The sequence below is a fragment of the Ostrea edulis genome, chromosome 4 (genome assembly GCF_947568905.1).
Source record: "Ostrea edulis chromosome 4, xbOstEdul1.1, whole genome shotgun sequence".
Taxonomy (NCBI): Eukaryota; Metazoa; Mollusca; class Bivalvia; order Ostreida; family Ostreidae; genus Ostrea; species Ostrea edulis.
In genome coordinates, this window is record NC_079167.1 from 11,125,659 (window position 1) to 11,133,008 (window position 7,350).

Sequence of the window (7,350 nt, forward strand, 5' to 3'; positions counted from 1 at the left end):
ACCAGTAATCCTTGAGTATCTAAAAACCTTATCCTTTTGCTTATTGGCATGTCCAAGAAATTGACACTGGTATGTGATATTTCGTAAGTCAATCTCAAATGTTTGTGATGAGTTTCCTGTGTCAACCAGCATCATGGACTGCAATAAAGAGCAAGACATAAATGATCAAATTTTAACTGAATAATAAAAATTATCTGTCTCTTCTTCGTCTTTTTTTTTTTTTTTTTTTTTACCTCCTCTTACCCAAATTTTCTGGGGTGGGGGGTGGGGGGATCCGTAAAACTAAAAATTAAATTTCGCTCGTCCAAGTAACATATAAAATGACACCATAACATCTTTGTCACAATAATTCATATCACAGATGGTTTCGTACTGAATTTACTGAAATTCTTATCACAGATGGCATTTTATCACATTTTCTAGCAATAAACGTTCAAATGCACAACGTATTAAATAAAAAAAAATGGAAATTAGGTACATGTACTGTAGAGTAACAGAAATGAAAAGAAAATCAAAAGCCATTTTGAACGATCCTTAAATCGATGTAACAGGTTTATTTTAGGAACATATGCATAATGTGTTCGATACTCATTTTTGTGCTCTATGGATGTTCTTCCATGGTCTATCCATCTATGAAAGACAATAATCATGTTGTGAGGTCTTTAAAATACGAGATGCGATATCTATTCAATCTAAGTTGTGAAACGTCTGGGGACCTAACCGTCCCAGTTATATAAACAAACTATATTCAAGCACTCGACCACTGGACTTAGAATTAAAAAAGACAACTATTCCCCACTTTTTATACTCAGTAACGCGTGTTCCATCGACAAATGTTCCGTATGGTTGTATATGTATACATCGAGGGTAAAAAAAGCAAAGAAACAGTGATCTGATTACTATGGTGTCTCAATAGGGCCATGTGCAAAAGCACATCAGTGAGTTTCTTAAAACGCGTTATCACACAACACACCGTCCCGCCATCATGCAAATATACAACACGCCGTCGCTCTATCACGCTAACACCAAACACCGTCACGCTAACACACAACAAACCGTCGCGCTGTCACGCTAACACGCCTTCACACTATTACACAACAAGCTATTGCACTAACGCAACACACCCTCGCGCTAAAATACAACACGCCGTAGTGCTAACACACCGTCACGCTATCATGGTAACGCATAACACGCCATCGCCCTGTCACGAAAACAAACAATACACCAGCGAACTGTCACGCTAACACACAACGCACCGTTGTGCTATCATATAACACACCGGTGCCCTGTCACGTTAACAAACAACACGCCGTCGCGCTGTCACGTTAACACATAACACGCCGTCGTGCTGTCACGTTAACACATAACACGCCGTCGCGCTATTACGTTAACACATTACACGCCGTCGCGCTATCACACAACATGTTGCGCTGTAAATCCAGTTTACAGATTTAAATGGTCTGGTCAGTGGTGCCTTTATATTTTTTTGGGGAAAAAAAAAGAACTATTGTGACATTTACAAAAGTGTGACAGCGCGTTTCTTGTCGGTGCGAAGGCGAATTGTGTAAAGTTGTGTTAGTGTAATGGCGTGTTGCTTGTTGTGACTAACGCGCTGTCATGCTTTTGCAAATGGCCCTATCAGGGCACCTGGTGTCAGGATAGGGCCATTCGCAAAAGCGTAACGGAATGTACTGAGCTGACCAGAGTTTGGTTGTGTGTTAGTGCATTAGCATGATGGCGTGACTGCGTCACGGGGTGTTGTGATAGCGCGACGGTGTGTTAGCGCGACTGTGTGTTGTGTGTGTTAGCATGATGGCATGATGTGTCTTAGCGTGAGTGTTGTAAGCATGATAGGGCGAGAGCGTGTTATGTGATAGCGCGACAGCGTGTCATGTGAAAGCGTAATCGCGACGGCGTGTTGTGTTAGCGTGATAGCGCGACTGCGTGTGGTGCATTAGCATGATGGTAACACACAACAGTGTAGCGGCGTGTAGTGCAAGAGTACATTTAAAGAAACGCGCTGTTGCACATGGCTTTATGGGGACACTACCCCAATGTTTTCTTTCTAAATTTCAGACACATTTGGACAGTGTTGATTAGGTAGACCCTCTAGCTAGTGTTCCGTCGGTTGTAAGTGTACTAATTAAATAACTCCACATAAACCCTTGCCACAACCCAAGATATGCCTACAATTTTAATCAAATCTGTTCATCAGTGTTAAAATATATGTCTACGGACGGGGTGATTCAAGTACCCACACACCCCTTTCTTTTGTAGAGGGTACGCCATGACTTTGAAATACTGGATGAACTTTTACTTCAAAATCTTTGAATGTCTTTGGTACGCTGCTTCAATGACTTAGTTTTTCCTCCTTGATAACTTTCGCTGCAAGGCACTGAAGTGATTGGTTAGACACTGGATGAACTGTTACTTCAGAATCTATCAACTCATCTAATCCAGACCATCCAGTCTTATTTCTGATGTCTAAATGAGCACCATACTTTACCATGAGGTTCAGCACCTCTTGTATCAGGTTTCTGTTGCCACTGTAGACAACTCTGGCAAGATCATGGATTGGAGTACAGAGGTAATTGTCAGTTGCATTAACATCCTCTCCATATTCAATAAGTATCTTCACCAGATCTGCTTGGCTATCTTCATTCCCATGGTAGACTAAATTAGTATCAATACAGTTTATGGCAATGTGAAGGAAAGTAGCTTGTTTTTCATCTCTAAAGTTCGTCTTCAGAAGTTTCAGAAGACATGGAATAAATTCCTCTTTATGAATGGGAAAATTTTCAATAATAATCAGAGCACCAAGTTTGATCATGAGCTTCATGTCCAAGTATTTCCGTTTTCCATCTTTGTAGTCATCATTAACACAATACCCATCTGAATCATTGTCATCTTCTGCATCACTGGGACTGAAAAAATCAAGTACATTCATTATCATAATCCTCAGTTCTCTCTGTAACTGTCAAAGATCTCTCACAGACCTATGCAATTCTCTTCCTACAACAGAATTGTTGATTTTCAAAACCAATTGCCATTTTCTCAAAAAATATCCAATACTTCCTTCTTGTTTTTCCAAGCTATGATTGCACAGATAATCCTAAAAGCACTCTTAAAGTCTTGCAAATAATTCACATTTCCATTGTCTGGAAAAATGTGGAGAAATACGTACACAAAAACTTCTAGGTACAAGTCATAATATCCCAGTGAAACAATCACATCCATCAAACTTTCCAACTGCTGGATACAATCATGACCATAGTTAACATGAAGTTTTGTCATCAGTGCAACCATAAACTTGATTGGAAACACTGGGATTCTTTTCAGTCTTTGGATATCTGCAACAGATACTGGCTCATAGGAAGAGAAATAACCAGCACACGAATTAGAATTACTGTTTTAAATTTCCGGTTCAATTTTCAGCTTTTCTTCAAATTCAAAAGCTCTTTTCCAAAACTTGAATCATCTATTCTCATTAAGGATATAACCGAGAGTTTTTCAATCTAATTAAAATTAGATCTTATAATCCGCTCATCTACTATCGCTATGTGTAGCGATAGTAGATGAGCGGATCATAGGATCTAATTTTAATTAGATTGAGAGAGTTGTTGTGCATCGATTTAGTGCTATAGCTGCATACATGACCACAGAAATGTTGGATCCATTGACGCTGTTTACGTCTGATACTGCCTTCACAAGATAGTGTGTAACATCTAATCGACATTGCTTTAAATTGTTGCTTTGTCTGATAGCCCCATGTAGAATATGTTCACCAGAGCTGCTCTTTGCATTTACATCCACTCCTGCTCTAACAGCCATTTGACATATTTTCAAAGAACCTGCCCAAGCCGCTGCCATAAGAGAATTCACATTATTGCTATCTACAGCGGTCATGTCAGCTCCTTTGTTAACGAGATATTCTGCTAAACTCACATCACCAGCAAAACAGGCAAAGTGTATGACTCTCATTCCTTTATCATTTTCCATGTTAACATCAATGGAATAGTTCTCAAAGAAATATTTCACAATAGTAGAATTTCGTTTACTTGCTGCAGACCATACACACAGATGTTTGACCTTTTCTACATTGATATCACATTTTTCTATAAGAAACTTCACAGCTTCCATCATTCCCAATTTGCATGCTTCCTCTACACCAGTTTCCAATTCTTTTTGGTGAAAAGATTCAGACAAATTTTTTTGTCTCCCTGAACGGTTTTTGTTTTTTAAAGCTTTCTGCATGAGATTCCAACCAAGCATTGTTCTCACAGTATTCAAATATTTTGCTTTAAATTCACCCGAATTCACAGCGGCTGCTATTCTTGTCATCATCTGTAATACAAAAAGGTAAATCGACCTGAATCATTAACTCTTACAGATCAAGAGACCATAGACCTTAACAGTCACAGGTGTATCTCACAACATAAATAAAGTTAGAATTAAGGGTTGTGTGTATCTTTAAAGGTCATAGCATCAAATGAAATTTCTTCCCATAAGGAATCTATATGGAAGACTCTAAAGTAAGATGGTAACACGAAAGTGCGATGGCCTGCGTCGAACTGCGATGGTTTGTTGGCATTATAGACGCCAAAGTACAATGGTCCTTCTCCTATAGGTACCCAACACCAAAGTGCGATTGTCTGATATGTCAACGTGTGATGACATGCCATTTGTAGGTGCACCAGGATAAAGTGCGATGGTCTGACATGCCAAAGTGTGATGGTGTGGAGTATAGTAACATCACGTTATTATGACGTCATTTGTTACAGCTATCAAGATCAACGTTAGTTCGCCCCAAGAAAGGTTCTTTAATTCAGGATAATTTATTACTTGTGATGTACACAAAATAAATTCATTGGGAGGAAGGGGCATGCCATAATGCAAAACATTCTATACGATTTTCCGGTTGATAATTTTTGTTTTTAATAACATGACAACTAAATGGTAATGAATAAGTTTTGATCATTATTTTTTGGCATGGACTTTGAATTGAAATTTTGGTAAAACGTTACACTAGAGTTTATATAGTCATCATCATACAACATGAAGGCGCGTTGCTCGGCAGCACGAAAGCGAGTTGTGGAAAGTGTTACCGTAACGGCGCATTGTGACTACTGCGATGTCATGCTTTTGCACATGGGCCTACTAGGAGAGGGTCATCTGCAAAAGCTTGATGGCGCATTGTTTGCCAGCGTTTTGTGACTAACACGTTGTCACACTTTTTCTAATGGCCCTATCAAGACTCTCAAGAGGATTACTAAGGTCCCGAAATACCCGAGGTCGTCTTAAAATGCGCCGATTTTGTCTCCTCTGACGTCTGCGTCTGATCATAGCAGCCATTTTTAATGCTTGAGAACGTTCTTAAGTCTGCATTTTTGTAGACTCAAATATTTGAGAATAAAACTGATTTTGAGAAATTTTTTTGTGCTCAACTTTTTTATGACGGCCGCTGAGTCTGAGAATGGGGAAGTTGAGAACATTCTCAGACTTGAGAATATTCTCAGACTTAAGTATGTTTTATGACGGCGGGGCTAGGACGTGGATCTGCGTAAGAAGGGCCGTGAGAGCGGAGCTCATCCTATAGGTAACACGTATATACATGTTTAAAAGGAAAATATAGGAAAATAATGAAAAATTAAACCATACCTATGGAACTTGAAAATGGCGTCGATTCGAATATTAGCGCGTGGACATGTAATTCTCCATTTTGAATCTCGTCTACCCTAGTTCACGTCGTTCTGAGATGTTATATAAAATCCGTAAAAGCATGTAAATCTTAAATTCTTAATCGTATATATAGTCACTCATCGATTAACGCTATTGTAGGTCATGTCTCCTATGTTTGTGTATTTGCTAACTACCGATGCTGAATATGACGTCACAATGCACTGTTTACATCAGTTGCATAGTTTCTCGCGTTCGATGAATTGGCGGATCAAAAATGTCTAAAGTTAGAATACTTTGATTGAGCTATCCTCACACGTTAGGTGCTAATATTTCGGGGTAATTATGCCCCAGAGATCGAAGGGCATATTGTTTTCGTCCTGTCTGCCTTCTGTCTGAAACTTTAACCTTGCTAATAACTTTTGAACGTTAAGTGCTAGAGCTTTGATACTTCACACGAGTATTCCTTGTGACAAGAACTTTCCGTGGGTACCAATATTTTTTTACCCTGTGACCTTGACCTCGGAATTTGACCTACTTTTTGAAAATTTTGACCTTGCTAATAACTTTTGAACAATAAGTGATAAAACTTTGATATTTCACATGTGTATTCCTTTTGACATAACCTTTCCGTTGCTACTAAACATTTTGACCTACTTTTAAAAAAATTGATATTGGTCATAACTTCTTAATGGTAAATATTAGAGCTTCCATATTGCACATGGACATTTCTTGTGACAATATCTTTCTACTGGTTCTAAGGTATTTGTCCTTGTGACCTTGGCCATCATCGGGGGCATTTGTGTTTCACAAACACATCTTGTTTTTGTCCTGTTATGGTTCTAAATAATAATGTCAATATTTTTGCTTCGCCCTCAAACACAGTCACGCCGAAAGACACATTATTAATTAGACTGGCGTGATGGCATGACGGGGTGTTGTCTTAGCGCGTTATAGTAAGCGTGATAGCGCGACAGCGTGTTGTGTGCAAGAATGATAGCACGACGGCATGCTGCGTTAGCGCAACGGCGTGTTGTAAGCATGACAGAGCAAGGGCGTGTTGTAAGCATGACAGCGCAAGGGCGTGTTGTAAGCATGACAGCGCAACGGCGTGTTGTAAGCATGACAGCGCAAGGGCGTGTTGTAAGCATGACAGCGCAACGGCGTGTTGTAAGCATGACAGCGCAAGGGCGTGTTGCAAGCATGACAGCGCAAGGGCGTGTTGTAAGCATGACAGCGCAAGGGTGTGTTGCAAGCATGACAGCGCAAGGGCATGTTGTAAGCACGACAGCGCAAGGGCGTGTTGTAAGCATGACAGCGCAAGGGCGTTGTGCGCTACCGTGTTGTGCATTAGCGTGACAGTGCATCAGCATGATGGAAACACACAACAGCGCGACGGTGAGTTGTGCAACAGCGCGTTTAAAGGAACACGCCGGTGTCCATAGACAGTACTGATCAGGTACATTTTTTGTATACCCTGCAAGTAGTATTCCATCGGTTCCAAGTGTACTAACTATAAATAGCTCCAGAGACCAATTGCCACATCACAAGATATGCCTAGTTTTAATAAAATCGGTTCATCAGTGCAAGATACTCTACAAAAATTCTGTCTACAGATTCAAGTACCCCCCCCCCCCCCTTCCGTTTGTAGGGGGAACGACATCACTTTGTCAG

General features: G+C 40.1%; 1 pseudogene; it reads right to left on the reverse strand.

The window, feature by feature from the left end:
• Window positions 1-2,230: 2,230 nt before the first annotated feature.
• Window positions 2,231-4,344, reverse strand: LOC130053736 (uncharacterized; annotated as a pseudogene).
• Window positions 4,345-7,350: the final 3,006 nt, after the last annotated feature.